Source organism: Hippopotamus amphibius, chromosome 6 (genome assembly GCF_030028045.1).
Source record: "Hippopotamus amphibius kiboko isolate mHipAmp2 chromosome 6, mHipAmp2.hap2, whole genome shotgun sequence".
NCBI lineage: Eukaryota > Metazoa > Chordata > Mammalia > Artiodactyla > Hippopotamidae > Hippopotamus > Hippopotamus amphibius.
The window spans coordinates 161,948,839-161,968,356 of record NC_080191.1 but is presented as its reverse complement, the minus strand read 5'-3'; the positions used below and the strand labels follow the sequence as shown (position 1 = coordinate 161,968,356).

The 19,518-nt window shown below is 45.1% G+C and overlaps 1 protein-coding gene across 5 annotated transcripts in view; it reads right to left on the bottom strand.

Annotated features, from left to right (window-relative positions):
* Positions 1-19,518, bottom strand: part of ST6GAL1 (ST6 beta-galactoside alpha-2,6-sialyltransferase 1) — a 133,565-nt gene that overhangs the window by 97,967 nt on the left and 16,080 nt on the right. For 4 of the 5 annotated variants that reach the window (XM_057739039.1, XM_057739038.1, XM_057739037.1 and 1 more), the window contains one exon: positions 4,735-4,872. The gene's annotated coding sequence lies outside the window, so the exon portion shown is untranslated. Of the gene's footprint in view, positions 1-4,734; positions 4,873-13,740; positions 13,961-19,518 lie in introns of those variants that run through there. The other variant, XM_057739040.1, reaches the window with a different exon arrangement.

Genomic DNA, 19,518 nt, shown 5'->3' with positions numbered 1-19,518 from the left:
GCTCCCCTGGTGGTGCAGTGGTTAAGAATCTGCCTACCAGTGCAGGGGACACAGGTTCAAGCCCTGGTCTGGGAAGATCCCACATGCCACAGAGCAACTAAGCCCATGCACCACAACTACTGAGCCTGCTCTCGAGAGCCTGTGAGCCACACATGCCACAACTACTGAAGCCCTCGTGCCTAGAGCCCTAGCTCCACAACAAGAGAAGCCACTGCAATGAGAAGCCTGCACACCACAACAAAGAGTAGCTCCTGCTCCCCACATCTAGAGAAAGCCCACGTGCAGCAATGAAGACCCAATACAGCCAAAAAAAATAAAAGTAAATTTTTAAAAATAAATAAATAAAATAAAATATGGCACAAACGAACCTATCTACAAAACAGAAATAGACTCACAGACAGAGAGAACAGACTTGTGGTTGCCAAGAGTGGGGGTGGGGGGAAGGAGAGGGATGGACCGGTAACTTGGGGCTGGTAGATGCAAACTATTATGAGTACATTTAGAATGGATAAACAACAAGGTTCTACTGTATAGCACAGGGAACTATATCTCCTGGAAAAGAACATTAAAATAAAGAATCTCCTGGAAAATAAAAAAAATTAAAAAAAAAAAAGAATGTGTATATATATATATATATATATATATATATATATATATATATGTACAACTCAGTCACCTTGCTGTACAGCAAAGATTGGCACAACATTGTAAATCAACTATACTTCAATAAAAAAATAAATAGGGACTTCCCTGGCAGTCCAGTGGTTAAGACTCCATGCTTCCACTGCAGGGGGCAAGAGTTCGATCCCTGGTTGGGGAACAAAAGTCGGCACGGCCAATAAATAAATAAACAATAAAAATAAAAAGTAATTAATAATAAAATACACAAAAATGTTTGGTATTTAATAGGCATCTACTTTGTGGGAAGAATGTTATAAAAATAATTATTAATCTTCTTTCAGGGTAGGTATTATTCAGCCCATTTTATATATGAGGAAACTGAGTCATAAAGGCCAGGTAGTCATGCAGCTATAGTCAAGCCAGGCTTAAACCCAGATCAAATGTCCTCCAAGCTGGGGCACTTTCTTCTGCATTGTGATGCTTTCCCACAATGGTGACTTTCCATCATGAAGCCCCCTGGCCTCAGCATGGCCTCTAGGAAGGATCTGAAAGAAGAAGGGTAACCTCCAGCATCACTGAGCTGACACCCTCTCCCTTCCAGGTTGCCATTGCCACAAATTCCTCCAACAACCAAACCCAACCGGTCACAGGTACTGGGCCAGACAGGCCAAGGCAGAGAGTGGGCTGCACCTCCTCTCCAAAACATTCTTCCCTCTGCATCCAGAGTGGTTTGATGGGATGGACCCTGACCAGACATTCAGAACAGACTCCAGCTCCACTTGTGTCACAGATAAGACCATTCCCCTTTTGGGGCCCCCCTTCCCTCAGATAAAAGGTGTGAAGGCCAACTAACCAGCTCTCCAGGGAACTCTTTCAGCCCTGATTCACTGGGCCCTGCTGAAGTGAGCCCCTCCTCCTTCTGAAGTTGATCAGGTGCCACAGATGAAAAGGATACTAGGTTATCTACAAAACTGTACACTCCGCTCCCCTGTGGACCCCAGCTCCGCAAACACACCCAGCCCACTGAGCGCCCACCCAAATCGCTCACGCAGCCGCCCCACCTCCTCCTCTTGCCCCAACCCCTCTGCCAGGATCTTCCAAAGACCCTGACCCACCATTTGCTGCACTGGTCTCCCGTTTTCAGGGAGTCTGGGAACCTTAGGCACGAGGAGCAATCTGAGACACAGTTTCTCCCTTTAGAATTACTGCAGGAAAGGTTGGAGCTGAGTGATGACACGCTAAGGTATGTCATGTACGGTGTTGACGTAGGCAGCTCCTCCCCTTGTGCCTTGTCACATCCATGTGCCCAAGGCCGGGCCAGAATCTCCTGCCCAAACAGGCCAGGATATTTGTCTGGGTACAGAGTAGGCTTTTAGCTCATATCTATAAAAATGAATTGAATCCCTCTTGCCAGAAGAATAATCTCTTGCTTAAACATGGAGGAAAACCAAACAGATCTAACTTGGTGCATTCCCCCGCAAAGAGCACTGAGAGTGCAGCGGCAGAGAAGGCCCCTGCTTCTCACTGTCTGAGAGGCCTGGGGCCAGGAGCATCCTCCTTACTGCCTGGGGCGTCCCGTGAATGAGGGGACTGGGCCAAAGGACTCTATGGATGCCTGCCACGCCCACCACCCCCGCCGCTATCTTACTGCACAGGGAACAGCCATTGGGATTTGAAAGGAACAGTGAAGCCTTTTGTAAAGCTCCGAGCCCTTTGAGCTGCAGATGTTCCCATAGCCTCAGAAAGAGAATGATGTTCCCTGAGAAAAAGGACCCTGGGGGAACAAGTACTGGGGGGCAGTCCTTGCTGTAAAGAACATTCACGACCTTTGAGACGCTGCAGACGCTGCAGACGCTGCAGCGGGCACAGACAGGCTGAGTTTACATCTCTGTTGCTTATCAATTGTGAAATCTTGGGCACATAATTCTCTTTTATCTCTGAGACTCAATTTCTGCCTCTGCCACGTGGAGGTAGAAATACCCACCTCGTTAGGTCTCTGCAGAATTAAATGAGCCCAGGCAGACAGAGCACAAGCACAGCATCATGGGCTCATCAACCCCCTTCCCCACCCGTCCTCGTGTGTATATATATATCTTCAAGGTCCTCAGATAACATCTCCTCAGCTGGTTTCACTAACCCAGAAAGCCAAGCCCCTGATGGGGAAGAGGACTTAACTCCAGGTGCACCAGAGAGGCATATCATGAAGAGCACTGGGGCTGGGACAGCAGATACAGGGGAGGGGCTGAGGAGGGGGAGGCAGGACGGGTGGAGGACACCCACACGACCCCTTGCCAGGCGCACACAGAGGTCCAGCGAGCAGGTGCCCATCTCACCAGCCCATGTCCCTCCCTCCCCTGGAGCACACACCTTCCCCTCAGGCACCAATAACCACAGCTGCACGACCACAGCTTCTTAAAATGAAAGTGTGCGACTCGGTGGCCTCCATAATCGTTTCCACTTTTATCATTTTCCAAGCTACAGTTCTCCATGGCAGGTACCCTGGTGCTTCACTGATGCCCTGCCTTCTCCCCATCTCCTCCTGCAGGATACTTAAAGGAAGTACGAAGAAGGAGCCAGGAGGTTCAGAAAGCAGAGGGAGAGGGCAGGGGCTGGGACTCCAGTATGCTAAATTAATTAGCTAATCTGCTGACAGCAGGGCCTTGAAGAAAGAGGCTTTTGTTCACATTTCACATTTGGCAGGAAGTGTCCCTGCTCCTCTAACCCCCACCCACCCCCACCCATCAGAGCTGGTGAGACCAAAGCGCTGATTTCAGCCCTGCCTCTCACACCCAGCAGGGCCGGGGCTTCCTTTGCACACTTCTCCTGACTTCTTGATTTTTCCAGGAAGGATATTTGCCCCAGATGTGGGTCAGTAAATGGAGAGTTTCCTCTGCCCTTCTGAAAGGGTGTCAGTGAGTCACAGATTTCCCAAGAGGCGAGAGTCAAAAAGGGAACTGCCAGCCAACTTCTCTCCATCAATAAACCAAGGTTTATCAATCAGTGAAGGCCCCTCCCTCCATAGCCAAGGAAATTCACAACATGCAAAACATTTCATTTTCACTGTCTTATGGGACCCTCACCTTATGGGATAATAAGAACAGAAACTCAGTCTTATCATTTATTCAACTGATAGTTATTGAGCACCTACTGTTCGCAGGAGCGAAAGCAGAGGGATGAGAGAAAGTCACAGGTGAAATGACTTGTCCCGCACCCCCCAGCCTATCGGGGGTGGAGCAATCCTTGGAACCAGGGGTGTGCTGGTAATCTGAATCTCCAAAACAAAAAAGCCCTGGTGTGCAACACTGGCTAATTTCTGTGGTGTCAATCTTCCCACCATAGCCAATTTCAAGTTGCCAACAACCTTTAACAACCAGTCTGCAAAATTTCTGAATATTTCAAAATCAGCTCTGAAAAGCCTCCAGACAAGAGGCAAGTTCTCCTGGCTCCTACTTGAGTTTTCTTTCTGCCTCCCCTCTCTACCTTCATGTAGAAAGAGCCAACATGCTTTAGAGGCTTAAAGAGTCACCTTAATGAAAACTACCTGAAGGACTGTTAACAGGGGTAGGATTTCAGGCGTGTTTTCTTTTCTTCCTATCATTGTTTCTCCACTTTACCTTTATAATCAGAAGATATCTAGGTAATTAAAGTCATTTTTTAGTGAGCTTAGTGGAATGTTTTTTAATAATCTCCCCACATAATTTCTGTCACTCTGTCTTTCTTAGGTAGGAGAGAGAGAAAAAGAGAGTGTGTGTGTTACCTAAAAGCTTGACTTCCCTTGCAGAACAGAGCAGGTGCACCAACATTAAGCATTCCCCTGAATCTGGTGCAGTCTTACCTGGAGGATAAGTTCATTTCCTTTGAAGTACAAATTTCACCAGCCATTGAGAAAATACAACTTCCTCTTAAGATTCCAAAAGACCTGCTCTGAAAAATCAGAACCTCTCTGGCCACCAAATGACCTTGCCTCCGATTGGGCTGAGGTGGAAGCCAATGGTTTGAACCAGAAACAACTGCCCTTTCTCTACTGACCTTGAGAGGAGGAGGTTTCCACCACCCCACAACAGGAGACATTCTGTCGTCTCTGTCCCCAAGCTGGGATTCGAGGGCTCTTACCTCAGTGCTGGGACAGAGGCCTTGCCCCACGGCATGGGCAGGCTCAAGTGGGTCAGTTCATTTCAGCTGCGGTCCAGGATGTCACTGCTTTCTCTGAGCTGCTCTCTGCAGATCTCTACACAATTCACTCTACTCTGCCTGCAGGAAGGAGGAAAAAAAACAAAGCCAAGTTGGTGGCTGAGCATCAGAGGCACATATGTTAATACACGCAGGAGGGTAAACACCCTTGCTCCTCCCACCCCTGGTCACTCTGGCCACTTCAGAGCCCCTTCCAGAACTCCAGCCTCCTTCCAAGGGCTCACGCTGGCCATCTGTTCACCCAGACCTACTCCTTCGGGGGCTGAGCAATTTCAGAGTGAGCTGCAGATGAAGCAAAGCAAACTCTACTACAATCACTTCATCCTTGTGCTATTTGCTATTATGGGTAAGAAAAGCAAGAGTGAGAAAACAACAGTTCTGGCCCTGAGTCTTGTGTTTAGCTAAGGCTTGTGGACAACTGATTTCCAGCAACAAATACATCCAACTTGCTCACAGTCTCCCTTTGACCTATAGTATATTGTTTATAATGTTACAAATGTGAATTCAACTCCTAATTTACTGAGGGATCATTTTTACCTAAACCTAAGTTTTCAACCTGTATATTATTATTGTTATCTGGGTGGGCAGCATTTGTTTTTAAAGTAATTGTTGTTTTTCTTACTGCCAAAGAAATGTATGTTTAATCTAGAAATTTTAGAAAATATAATTGTCAAAAGAAGGAAAAAAGTTACCCACTCTTCTCCACCCAAGATAACTAAAGATAACACACCCTTCCTGGTTTTTGTTTCTTGGGTTGTTTTGTTTTTTTTTAAATATTTATTTGTTTGTTTGGATGCACTGGGTCTTAGTTGTGGCACGCAGGGATCTTTCGTTTCGGCATGCGCGATCTAATTCCCTGAACAGGGATTGAACCCAGGCCCCCTGAATTGGAAGCATGGAGTCTTACCCACTGGACCACCAGGGAACTCCCCCCTTCCTGGTTTTATTTTATTATCTGGATTTTTTACAGAGATCCAATAAAGCTAGGCGTGGTTAAGTAGCCTTCTGCAGCATCACTTTAATAGCTATAGTATATTCCCCTGTACCCAAAGGCTGGACAATTAAGTCATCTTCAACTTTTTTTGCAAGTTTCAAATAGTACTTAAAACTAAATCTTTGGGGGAAATCCATGGTTATTTCCTTAAGATACAGTCTTACAAGTCAAATTGCAGGGTCAAAGAGTTTCCAAATTTCTCAGGCTTTTGAACAGTCTTGGCAGGCTATCTCCAGGACTACCGCACCACATAAACACCCAGCAGGGGAGAACTGTGCCCATTCCTCTAAGGCTCCTCTCCTCCCCCAGTCCCTCCCTCACCCACGTTCTTGCTCACCACATGTAACATTTCTAGTGGAAATAAGTTAGAGTTCTGGAAGTCTGAGTTTTCATATTTCATGCTCACACTCAGCTCAGCCCAAGGCTAAGACAAGATCCGTAATGAGAAAATGAGCTCCCCTAATCAAGCTTTTTTTGGGGGGAGGGAGGGGCCTGAGTAAGAACGAGTAAAGACGGAAAAAGTGAGAAATCCACTGAGGAAGAGAGAAGGAGTGGTGATATGCAAGGATGGTGTCCAGGAGAAAGAGACCCTGAGATGCTAAGAGAAACAAGAGCTGTGCCATGAGACCACAGATGCTGATGGGAACTGACATCAGATAAAACTAAAAATGAGGTGAGCCATTCGAGGGGGTGTAAATGTCAAGATTTCACAAAGATTCAGGGCAGAATAGAGCAAACAACAAAGGCATCAGGTGAGATGGAAAAATAAAAAGCCACTTGTGGCATCTGGGCACTTCGCTGCTGTCTATAATTAATGCCAACAAACCACCGGGAGCCAGAGCAACTGTGGGAAAAGTGGGCCAGGCTAGGAAGTGGTCTCTACCTGCAAATGCAGCTGACCTCGTGGGCACCTGGAAGCCTGCCAGTAAGGAGCCTTCCCCAGGGAACAGGAGCAAAGTGCCCCCCAGGATGAGGGGACTACTGGGCTGCTGCCACACCTGTCTCATTAACACGAAGGAGGTCCCCACTCTCCATCTCTCTCTAGCCAGCCCCTCATAACCTGCCTTTTGCTCCAGGACAAACCTTCAGTAAGAAATGGATAATTCACCAAGTAACTTGTCTACGTAGAATACATGGATTTCTGTGGCCCTGTGACCCAGGCAAAGACCCTGGGCACCCAAGTCTCATGCTTCTTCCCAGCTGGCCACCTCCCCCCACATCACTCCCCCCATGGTACACTCCAGCCACAGCAATCTGCAGACTAATGAGGAAATGCAGGGTTGCACTTGTGTTTTTTAAGTCCTTTGGAAGATGACTTGCAGACCTCCAGTGTTACTCAAATAGGCAAGTCTTTCTACCTGTCTACCCTGCAGCTACCTCACCCACTCACACACTTGGGCCTCTGCTTATGGACAAATGGTGGAATTTTGACCTAAAAGCAACTGACTGTACAATGGGGGAAAGACAATCTCTTCAGTAAGTGGTGTTGGGAAAGCTGGACAGCCATACATAAATCAATGAAATTAGAACACTCCCTCACACCATACACAAAAATAAACTCAACACGGCTTAAAGACTTAAATATAAGATATGACACCATAAAACTCCTAGAGGAGAATATAGGCAAAACATTCTCTGACATAAATCATAGCAACGTTTTCTTAGGTCAGCCTCCCAAGGCAACAGAAATAAAAGCAAAAATAAACAAATGGGACCTAATCAAACATAAGCTTTTGCACAGCAAAGGAAACCATAAAAAAACAGAAAAGACAACCTATAGACTGGGAGAAAATATCTGCAAACGATGCAACCACTAAGGCTTAATTTCCAAAATATACAAACAGCTCATACAACCTAATAGCAAAAAAAAAATTTTAAGTTTAAAAAATGGGCAGAAGACCTAAATAGACATTTCTCCCAAGAAGATAAACAGATGGCCAACAGGCAAACAAAAAGATGCTCAACATTGCTAGTTATTAGAGAAATGCAAATCAAAACTACACTGAGGTGTCACCTCACACTGGTCAGAATGGCCAGAATCAAAAAGTCTACAAATAATAAAAGCGGGAGAGGCTGTGGAGAAAAGGGACCCTCCTACAGTGTTGGTGGGAATGTAAATTGGTAGAGCCACTATGGAAAGCAGTATGAAGCTTCCTTAAAAAACTAAAAATAGAACTACCATACAATCCAGCAATCCCACTACTGGGCATATACCCTGAGAAAACCATAATCCAAAAAGAAACATGTACCATAATGTTCACTGCAGCACTATTTACAATAGCCAGGACATGGAAGCAACCTAAATGCCCATCAACAGATGAATGGATAAAGAAGATGTGGCACATGTATACAATGGAATATTACTCAGCCATAAAAAGGAATGAAATTGAGTTATTTGTAGTGAGGTGGATGGACCTAGAGTCTGTCATACAGAGTGAAGTGAGGCAGAAAAAGAAAAACAATTACCGTATGCTAACGCATATATATGGAATCTTAAAAAATGGTGCTGATGAACCCAGTGACAGGGCAAGAATAAAGATGCACATGTAGAAAATGGACTTGAGGACATGAGGGGTGGGGGGGGCAGCAAAGGGGAAGCTGGGATGAAGTGAGAGAGTAGCACAGACATATATACACTACCAAACGTAAAACAGGTAGCTAATGGGAGCCTGCTGCATAACACAGGGAGGTCAACTAGATGATCAGTGATGACTTAGAGGGGTGGGATATGGAGGGTAGGAGGAAGTCTTAGGAGGGATGGGATATGGAGATATATGTATAAATACAGCTGATTCACTTTGTTGTACAGCAGAAACTAGCACAACAATGTAAAGCAATTATACCCCAATAAAGAGGTAAAAAAAAAAGAAAAAGAAAACAAAACAAAAAGATACATGCATCCCAATGTTCACAGCAACACTATTTACAATGGTCAACATATGGAAGCAACCTAAATGTTCATCAGTAGTTGAATGGATAAAGATATGGTGTGTACACACACACACACACACACACACACACACACACACACACACACACACAATGGAATATTACTCAGCCACCAAAAAGAATGAAATAATGCCATTGGTAGCAACATGGATAGAGCTAGAAATTATCAAACTAAGTGAAGTAAGTCAGACAGAGAAAGACAAATATCACATGATATCACTTATATGTGGAATCTATAAAATGATACCAATGAACTTCTTTACAAAATAGAAACAGACTCACAGACACAAAAAAACAAATTTATGGTTAAAAGAGGAAAGGGAGGTGAGGGAGGAAGGAAGGGATAAATTAGAAGTTTGGGATTAGCAGATACAAACTACTATATATAAAATAGACAAATAACAAGGTCCTACTGTATAGCATCGGGAACTATAATCAATATCCTCTAAGAAACCATAATGGAAAAGAATATGAAAAAGAATATATATATATACACATATATATACACACACATATCTGATCTATTTTTCTATACACTAGAAAGTAACACAACATTGTAAATCAACTGTACATCAATATAAATAAATAAACAAATGAAAGCAGCTCCCTCAAATAAGGGAGCTGGTGGTAGACCCCAGGGCTTAAAAGAAAGGGAGTGGGCATAATGTGAGAAGCAAAGGCCACGCACAAGATCAGGCAATGGGGCTATGGGGCCCTGCAGAAGGAAAGGAAGCTGGTCTACAAACGGAACAGGGCAGAGGCCTGTTTGCGGAGAGGCAAACAGGAAACCATGCACTCCCAGCGAAGGCAGATTCCTGGGAACTTTCTAGTAGCTGGGAGGCTCTTCTGTACTTCCTATTTTTGTTCCTGTAAGCATCCCTGAAACCCTTCAATAGACCCCTGAAGAGCTTGGTTTAGAGCGGCCCTAGGGTCCCAGCTGCCTCTGACTCACTAACACCTCACAGGACTGGGAGACCAGAGGGGCTGTCCATGATCCCATGAGTGGCTTTGTGAGAGGGCTCTAGCCGTCCATCGTGGCTGCTCAAAAGCCTTTTTTTTTTAACCTCCTTCCAAACTTTGTGGCTGGGCTTTTGATAGATGAGACAACGGGAAAGGACAGTTCTGGATTGCAAGTATAACTTGTGCATTGCAGAAACATGAGAAATAAACAACAGCAGAGCTGTAGAAACTTCAGGTTTTTCTGTTGTGTTATAAGAATATTCTATTAAGTGGCTTGTACCAACACTGCCTAACACCCTATGGGTGTTACACATTCATCTGATCCCAGAGTCTCCTTGCATCCCCCCTTCTCCCTGAACCCCCTATATACTCACGTGCTTCCTTGTAGTTTTAACACAGCGCCCATTTAATGCAGGACACCACTTCTATTCCCTCACCTCCTTCCTACCCCACAAGGGCCACTGGCTTGACATCAAGAGGTAGTTTCACTACTCTCCCCCAGCCGAAGTTTCACTCACCCACCTCCTTCCTCATACTCAGGGCCTATTCTCTGCTTGATCTCTCCCTGCCACCACTCCTGCCCGCACGGTCCCCACACCTTACAGCCCCTGGCAGCTCCTCAGCTAATCCCCTTCCTCCTCTGTGCTCAGTCAGACCCGGAAGCACCCAAACATGACTCTAAGGAAGAGAGCAGACAAAGGACAGGCTGCCTTGACCTCATAAACTCCCCCATGCCCCCAGCAAGTGTTTCCTTCAGAGGTACACTGTCTGAGGCCCTGACCCTGACCAGAGCCAGGATCTAGAGACCCTGCCCAGAACTAAGGAAGTTCATAAAATGAGCCAAGAACACACCCTAAGAACTTCACACCCCAGCATCCTTGCAGGTACGTATCCTCCTGGCAAGACCATTACTAAAGGGCTCAGTTTCGAGTCAGACAATGGGTTAGCTTGTCACAGAGTTAGGGCCCTGGACCCAGGTCCCTGACTTAAGTGAGCAATCGCCACAAGGCACACAGGAGCCTTGGGATAAAAGATCATCCTATTAACCCTGGATCCGTTCACCCACATTATCTGGGATGTGAGTGATTCTTCTGATTGTGTTTGGACTGGGAAGCTAAGTAAGCTAAGAGCTTTTATCGATCCTTGGGCCTAAAACATTCCAGGATCTGGGTCTCCACAAGGTTGCCCAGCCCTGCAGTCCGATCAGAAGGCACGGCACCCAAAATACAGCAAGAACGGCTAAAATCAGCAGACTTTCTGCATCATTTCCGTCCCGGTCCTTCCCTCCCCGAGCTCTTGCCCCTTCCAGATGGTTCATCGGTGGTGACTGGCCCCAGCATTATGGGGTTCCTGTCCTTGACTAAGGGTCATCCGGGGTGACTTCTTTTTTTTTTCCTTTAAATTTTTTAGCAAGGACTTTGTGCCAGACACTTTTGTACTAAATTATTCATTTATTCCTTACACACTCCTATGAGGCAAGGAATGTTTTCTCCATTTTCAAATGAGGAAACAGAGCTTAAGTATCTAGCCCAGGCGCAGAGCTGGTGAGTGTCTAACCCAGAGCTCCACACACTGGGCCACCTCCCCTCCAGCATCAGGGGAGAGCTAGGCCGAGCTCTTGCGATAAAAGAGCCGAAATGAAATCTGAGCTGGCCCTGAACACACAGGTTCTGACGAAAAGAGAAGCGGTATGTTATTTTCAGAGAACCAGAAAAGGGAAGTCCTTCTGCCACTGCCATGTGCAGACTCCCCAAAGGAAGGTGCTCCTGGTGTTCCTATATCCTCTACAGCAAAAGGTCCCTCCGTTTCCACTGTGCTTATTTCAGGTGCCAATCTGGATACACGGCGAGGCGCGAAGCCCTGCGCGGAGGTGACTTCAGGCCCGGTCCCACCCCTCCACACCCCTAATTTCTGCTGCTCAAATGCAACGACTTTCAAGTCTTTTATCCATTTCTGGAGTTACATCAGTGTGTCTAAATAGCATGCTTGTACGGCTCTACTTTTTCAATGTTAGATCTTATCCACTGACTTCCTATTACAGAAAATAAGGATTTAGGTCTCTTTTACCACATCCCACATACCTCTTCTCCTTCCCACATTCTCCTGATAGCTTTATACTCTTTCTTTATTAAGTCAGCACCAGAAGTGACAGTATCATGACCAGATAAATTATTGTTCACAGCTGAACCAGGGAGCCATGTGGTGTGTTATGATTAATTCCTTTTACGTACATTCCTTAGTTGTCATTTCTAGAGTCCACTATTGACTCTTTTGTTAATTTGCTCAATTTTCTATGTACCTATCACTAATTTAACCCTCGACTTTTCAACAGTTCTTTTTTTTTTTTTAATAATTTTTTGAAGTTCTTCCCTCTGGAAATTTCTGTTCTCCTACTCCAACCTGAGCTGGTTGCTCTCTGAGCTTAAAGGAAGAATCCATTTTTTTTCTGTCTTTTTTTTTTTTTAACAAAACCATCTTTTTTTTCTTTAATAAATTTATTTATTTATTTATTGGCTGTGTTGGGTCTTCATTGCTGCAGGCTTTCTCTAGTTGCTGCGAGCAGGGGCTACTCTTCATTGTGGTGTGCGGGTTCCTCATTGCTGTGGCTTCTCTTGTTGCGGAGCACGGGCTCTAGGCACATGGGCTTCAGTAGTTGTGGCACACGGGCTCAGTAGTTGTGGTGCATGGGCTTAATTGCTCCGTGGCATGTGGGATCTTCCTGGAACAAGGATCAAACCCGCGTCCCCTGAATTGGCAGGTGGATTCTTAACCACTGCGCCACCTAGGAAGCCCCATTTCTGTCTTAATTCACTACCTAAATTTGGAGGAATATATCCATAGTAGCTTCCTCGGAAACGATGCTCAGAAAGGAAAGTAAAAAAATCGAGACTTCTCATACAGGAAAATGCCATTATTCTACCCCTCTATTTGATTAATAACTTTTCTGGATATAAATTCTCAGCTGGAAATAAATTCATCTCAGAATTTTAAAGGTGTGGCTTCATCCTCTTCTAGCTTCTAGTGTAGAATCAGATTTCTATTCTTATATATAATCAGTTTGGAGTTGGTTTTGTTTTTGTTTTCCTTTGCCTACAGGCTTTTCTTCTTTTTTTCTCCCCACAATGATATGCTTTAGGATGTCTCCTTTTTCATTCTTAGCTCTGGGCACTCAAATGAGTTTTTCAATCGAGAAGCCTGTGTCCTTCAGTTCTAGGAATTTGTTTTCACTGTTTCTTTAATGACTCTTTCCTTCCATCGTCTCTATTCTCTTTTCGTGTAAGCCCTACTCTTCAGATGTTGAACTGCTTAGAATGATCCTTTCTTATTTTTCATTTCATAGCCTTTCTTTGACTTCCTATAAGATTTATTCAACTTCATATTCCAAACCCTCTCCCAATTCATTTATTTCTGCTGTCATACTTTTAATTTCCAAAAGTTATTTCTTATTCTCTGAATACTCCTTTTATTGCACCCTGTCTTTATTTTATTAATGGAATATCCTCACTTGTCTCTATGACAATTTTATGTTGTTGTTATTTGTCTCTTTTGGTTTCTGTCTTTCATGTTTCAAACTTTCTCAAATATCAAGTGATCTTTAGCTTAAATTTAAAAGTGAGACACTGGGAACTCCCTGGCGGTCCAGTGGTTAGGACGCTCTGCTCTCACTGGCAAGGGCGTGGGTTTGATCCCTGGTCAGGGAACTAAGATTCCACAAGCCGCATGGCCAAAAAGAAAAAGAAAAAAAAGAAAAAGGGGAAGAAAAGTGATACATTAAAAAGTTGACCAGAAGATCTGTGTGCTTGGGCAGGGCTGCTGGACTGGTGGGTCTTACCAAAGGGAGATTGAAAATAATCTGTCCATTTTATTTGAAGAACTGTAAATATCAACATCTATAAGCCTTTTCTCTTAGGCTGTTAAATTTAATCAGAGACTAATCTCTCATGACTAGGGAAATCTCATAACTCGAGCTTGCCAGCTCTGTTGGAAATAACAAAAAAAGAAGGTTGGGGAAGGGGTGGGCTCACTGTTGAGTGTGTAGACTTTTATTCACGCCCTCTGTTTTAGAATGCATCTCATGTATGGCCTCCTCAGCTTGGCCTGCTGCGCTTAATCCCAATCAGATCATAAAATTGAGTCTGTTCCTGGAAAGATCCTTAAAAGAAATTGTAGTTACCAGGGTGGAAAAAAAATTTTTTTAGGTATAGTTTCAAATGCCAAACATTTAGGAAAGCGTTAACACAGGTTCACAACCACATATCAGGAATCTTTGGGGCCTGATAAGTGTCAGAATTCACAATTTTTCATATTTTAGAAAGGCAACATGTTGCTTAAACCATATATTACACAACACCCTCAGCGGTGGCCGGGCAACTCACCATAATTATATGATTAATGTTTCTGCAACAAAACAAACAAATATTTTAACTAAGTAGGTTACATAAGGATTTATAAACAGCCTCACATTAGTCCAGATCAGGTTTTGCCACCAAATGGATTAAGAATAAAACGTGGTTTTTCACGGATTTGGGGATTTGGGTATTGTAAATAAGGGATTGTGTAAGCATTTCCTGTACACCACATATACCTCCAGACACATTTGGGGCATTTTCACAGGGATTTTTATCACTCTGTGGGGCTGCCTGCTTGCAATGAGATGTGGAAAAAACGAGGCAAGTTGAGCTGTGGATGCTGGGGGAAGACCAGGCTTAACAGGGAGACGGTCTGATGACATAGTCACTTGGAAGGTTTGAGTCTCTATGCTAGCAAGCTGTGTTATTTTCAAAAAGTCACTTAACCTCTCTGAGTCAATTTCCTCATCTATAAATTGTGGGTTATTCCAACTAATTCTGAAGTGCTGTTGTGTGGATTTAGTTGAATTCAGTCAACAATTATGCGCTGTGCCTTACTGCTCTGGGCCCTAGGAGAACAATCAGGAACAAAAGAGATGAAGTCCCTGCCCTCAAAAAACAACTTCCTAGTGAGAAGAGACCCGGAATAAATAAGCCAGATGACCATCTTTGCCATAGAAGAAACACAAAGCAGGATAAAAGGGAAAGAGAGAGCCAGGTGGGATGGGGGAGGAGGCAGGCACCAGATTACTATCTTATGTAAGGTGATCAGAACGACCTTTCTCATAAGGTGACATTTAAATAGAACTTAAAGGAAGAGATGGAGAAAACAGTGGGAATATAGGAAGGAAGGGTATTTCAACTGGAGGGGAAAGGCTCTCAGGTAAAAAAGTGCTTCATGTTTAAGGAGCAAGGTCAGAGAAGTGAAGCAGAATTAAGAGGTAGAAAAGAGCAGGAAATGAAGCCTGGGAGGCCTTCAGGGCTGACTCATGCAGAACCGTGGAGGCCCTTCTAGGAACTTTTGCAAACTGCAATAGGAAGCCTTTGTTGGTTTTAAGCGAAAAATGACACACTACCTCTGGCGGCCCAGTTATGAAACTCTTCTAAAAATTAGAAGTCGAGCGCGAATGTGGTGGATCAAACAACCAGTTTTTTTTTTAAGCTTTTTGTTGGAATATAATTGCTTTACACTCTTGTACAAGTTTTTGAGGTACACCAAAGTGAATCAGCTGTATTTATACATATATCCCCATGTCCCCTCCCTCCTGCGACTCCCTCCCACCCTTCCTGTCCTGGCCCTCTAAGGCATCACCCGTCATCGAGTTGATCTCCCTTTGTTATACAGCAACTTCCCACTAGCTATCTATTTTACACTTGGTAGTGTATATATGGCTGTGCTACTCTCTCACTTTGTCCCAGCTTTCCCTTTGCCCCCCACCCCCCCAACCCCGTGTCATTCTCTGCATCTGCATCGTTGTTCTTGCCCTGTCACTGAGTTTGTCAGTACCATTTTTTTTTTAGAATATATATGAGTTAGCATACAGTATTTGCTTTTCTCTTTCTGGCTTACTCCACCCTGTATGACAGACTCCAGATCTATCCACCTCATTACATATAGCTCCATTTCATTCCTTTTTATGGCTGAGTAATATTCCATTGTATATATATGCCACATCTTCTTTATCCATTCATCTGTTGATGGGCATTTAGGTTGCTTCCATGTCCTGGCTATTGGAAATAGTGCTGCAATGAACATTATGGTACATGTTCCTTTTTGGATTATGGTTTTCTCTGGGTATATGCCCAGGAGTGGGATTACTGGATCATATGGTAGTTCTATTTTCAGTTTTTTAAGGAACCTCCAAACTGTTTTCCATAGTGGCCGTACCAACTTACATTCCCACCAACAGTGCAGGAGATTTCCCTTTTCTCCACACCCTCTCCGAAATTTATTGTTTCTAGATTTTTGGATGTTGGCCATTCTGACCAGTGTGAGGTAATACCTCATTGTGGCTTTGACTGCATTTCTCTAATGATCAGTGCCAATCAGTTTCTTGATGTATTTTTCAAGTATGGCTGGCGTGGTTTGCTGACAGACTGGGTGCAGCATGAGAGAATCAGAGTCAAGGGTGACTCCAGAGTTTTAAACCCCAGCAACTGCAAAGATGGAGCTGTCATTTACTGAAGTGGGGAAGGCTGTCTGAGAGAGAACGGCCACTGTTCAGCCATGGACTTGTCGTCACTGAGATGTCTGTTAGACACGTAAGGAGCCTTGCTGAGTAGACGGTTGAATATGAGTGTGGCGTTCAGGGGGAAGGTCTGGGACAGAGCTAAAAATTGAGAGCTGTCAGCGTTTGGATGGTAGGAGATCCCCAGGGAGTTGAGGGGACCGAGAAAAGGCCAAGTCCGAAGGCTGCTGCCTGGAGTGCTCCGAAGTGAACAAGCAAAGGTGCGCCAACACAAGAAACTGAGAAGGAGAGGCCAGGGACAGGAGAGGAGGACCCAAGAGAGTGATGTTCCAGAACCGAGAGAAGAACTTTCTCAAGGGGGACAGAGGGATCAGCTACGTGAAATGCTACTGACAAATCAAGATAAGGACTGAAATTTGACCATTGGATTTGGCAATACGGAGGTCACTGGCGAACCTGAAAGATGTAGGTTTTGTGGAGGGATGAAGGCAAAACCCTGGTTAGACTGGGTTTAGACGAACATCAGAGAAAAGAAACTACAGGGAGCAAGTGCAGATGACTCTTTCCAGGAGCAGAGAAATGAGGCAGTAGCTGGAGGGGTAGATGAGGTCAGGAGAAGATGTGTATGTGCCTGTCAGCGGCGGGGAGGTTCGGTGGGAGAAACAGCCGCCATAGACAGACAAATGGGGGCAGGAGCGGGGGCAGGTGGGAGTGGTCTACAAAGGGAGGAACACTGGAAAGAAGGGAGAATTGCTGGAGTCAAGTCCTTAACTAAGGAAGGGAACAGGATGCAATACACAAGTGGAGGGAGGGGCTGGTCTTCAAAAGGAGCAGAAACACTTCCTTATCCACAGCAACAGGCAGAAAGTAGAATATATGAGCATAGATTTGGTGGTGGAAAGATATGAAAGCGCTCCTTTGCCATTATTTTCTCAGGTAAGTGGGAAATAAGTTTCTCAGCTGAGAATAGGGACAGGAGAGCAGATGTTAACATTTTAAAGAGAGAGAAAAAGGTGTGAAACAGTCATGGAGATAGGAGAGAACAGCAGTGATTCTCAACCAAGGTTGCCCAATGGAATAAATGCAGAGCTTTAACGAAGGATACTCATGCCCACATCCACCCCACAAAAATTTAGATTTCGTTAGTTTGGGGTGGACTTCAGGCAGCAGTACTTTTTATAATCTTCCCCCAGGTAATGCTTACGGCAGCCAGAGTTGAGAACCACTGGGCCAAGGGAACAGAGTAAGATGACCTGACAGCACCAAAGTCCATGTAAGGGTCACGGTCATGAATTAGAGTGGGACCAGTCAGGATGGTGGTATGAGTTCAGTAAGTGAAAGCTGCTTTGTTTATTACATAACCAGCTAAGTGATATAAACCATCCTTGTAGCAAATATAATTTAGCTTTTATCTCATCAAATGATTCACCCAATTAGTGTACATCATAGGGTTTTGAAGTCATTTGCAAGCAACTAAAACCGCAAATGTATATCCTTGAATCTCAAGGCAGTCTCCTCTGGTTCTTTTTATGCGACATTGAGCACTACACAAGGGGTCGCCAGGCTTCCCAACAACTGCAGAAGTCCCAGGTCACCCCTCGTACCCACCCTCCCAGTGTCCCAGTGTTGATAACAACAGTTCTGTGCCAGCATTTCATGAAACCACCTCCAGTCCACGCCACCTGGAGCTTGTATTTTAGTAGGTTCCACGTCTGCGATTCCTATCTGGTAATCTACTCTCTCTCTCCGGGGAGGTCCGTCCTTGACCCTAACCCTGAGCCTGGAGAGATCTCTGTGGTGATAAGTGCCACCCCAGACTTCCTGGTGGTGGCACAGTGGTTAAGAATCCACCTGCCAATGCAGGGGACACGGGTTCAATTCCTGGTCCGGGAAGATCCCACATGCCGTGGAGCAGCTAAGCTCGTGTGCCACAACTACTGAGCCTGTGCTCTAGAGCCCATGACCCACAAATACTGAAGCCCCTGCACCTCGAGGCCGTGCTCCACAACAAGAGAAACCGCCACAATGAGAAGCCTGCGCACTGCAACGAAGAGTCGCCCCCACTCACCACAGCTAGAGAAAGCCCGAGCACAGCAATGAAGACCCAATGCAGCCAAAAAATAAATAAATTGTTAAACATGATGTTTAAATAAATAAGTGCCACCCCAACACCCTCTGCCCTGGTCCAGCCAGTCTGGGTCCCTGTCCATGTTCACCCCACCACTGGAAAAAAAAAACAAAAACTGCAGCCTCTATCTTGAGCCAAACTGCCCAGGCTTGAATGCCAGCAGAGGGCAGAAGCCCTGTGAGCTCACCTGCTAGGGGAACCCCTACTGTTGGTTCCTGTCCCCCACTTATGGGTGGATCTACTGCCAAATCCCAATTGGGAACCTCCTTCTGCTGCTGCTGCTCTTCTGGGGAGAACATTCTAATTGCCCAGCAAACATCTCTTGATGAGGTCTCACCTCTTCTTCCCTGACTCCACCCCTGCCTCCTGCGCCCAAAGCGCCTCATGCAGCTACTGGTCATCTGGTCCCTGGTCCCACCTGCCTGTCTGTCCTCCTAGATGGAGGCTCCTCCAAGGTGTTGCAGAAAAAAAACTGATCCCACGAGAAACCAAGCACAACACTCAGAGAGTTGGAGAACTCAGGTTTATGGAGCCGGCGGACCCAGACGAGCTAACGCTCCAAAATTCTGGGGCCCCTTTTCAGGGGAGTCTTCTCCTTATATAGGTTAAAACATACAGCTATAATTGGTACAAACTGATTGGCAGTTACACTGCGCGGGAGTTGCCATGGGTTACACACATAGTAGGGGGTCCTAACAGGAGCTTGTAGGAGCCGGACATTCCATTCCTATCAGGACTAAGGTCACAATTTGCATTCTCACATTGGTTGCAGGTTGAAGTTAATGGTCACTTAACAAGTCTATGTGCAAAGGGTCTCAAACAAAGGCTTAGGGTGGGTGCCTGAGAGCGAGACAGTCTTCCCTTATCTGATCACTCTTAGTAATTCATTTTACTGTTTCACTGAGAGTGGCAGCAGGCCTTTGCAAGATAGAGGAGAGTAAGCAATTACAAGTATGGAAGTGTCAATTTCCTCATCAAAGGGAGAGACTGAGTCTCATGTATCCTTATATCCACAGGGCTTAGCAGAGTATCTGGCCCAGTACGTGACCAAAACTGAGACTATTAAGAAGTGCTGGTTAGATGGTGGTTACCTGAAGTACTGAGGACTGTGAGGCTTCCTTGAGCTTATCAAGATGA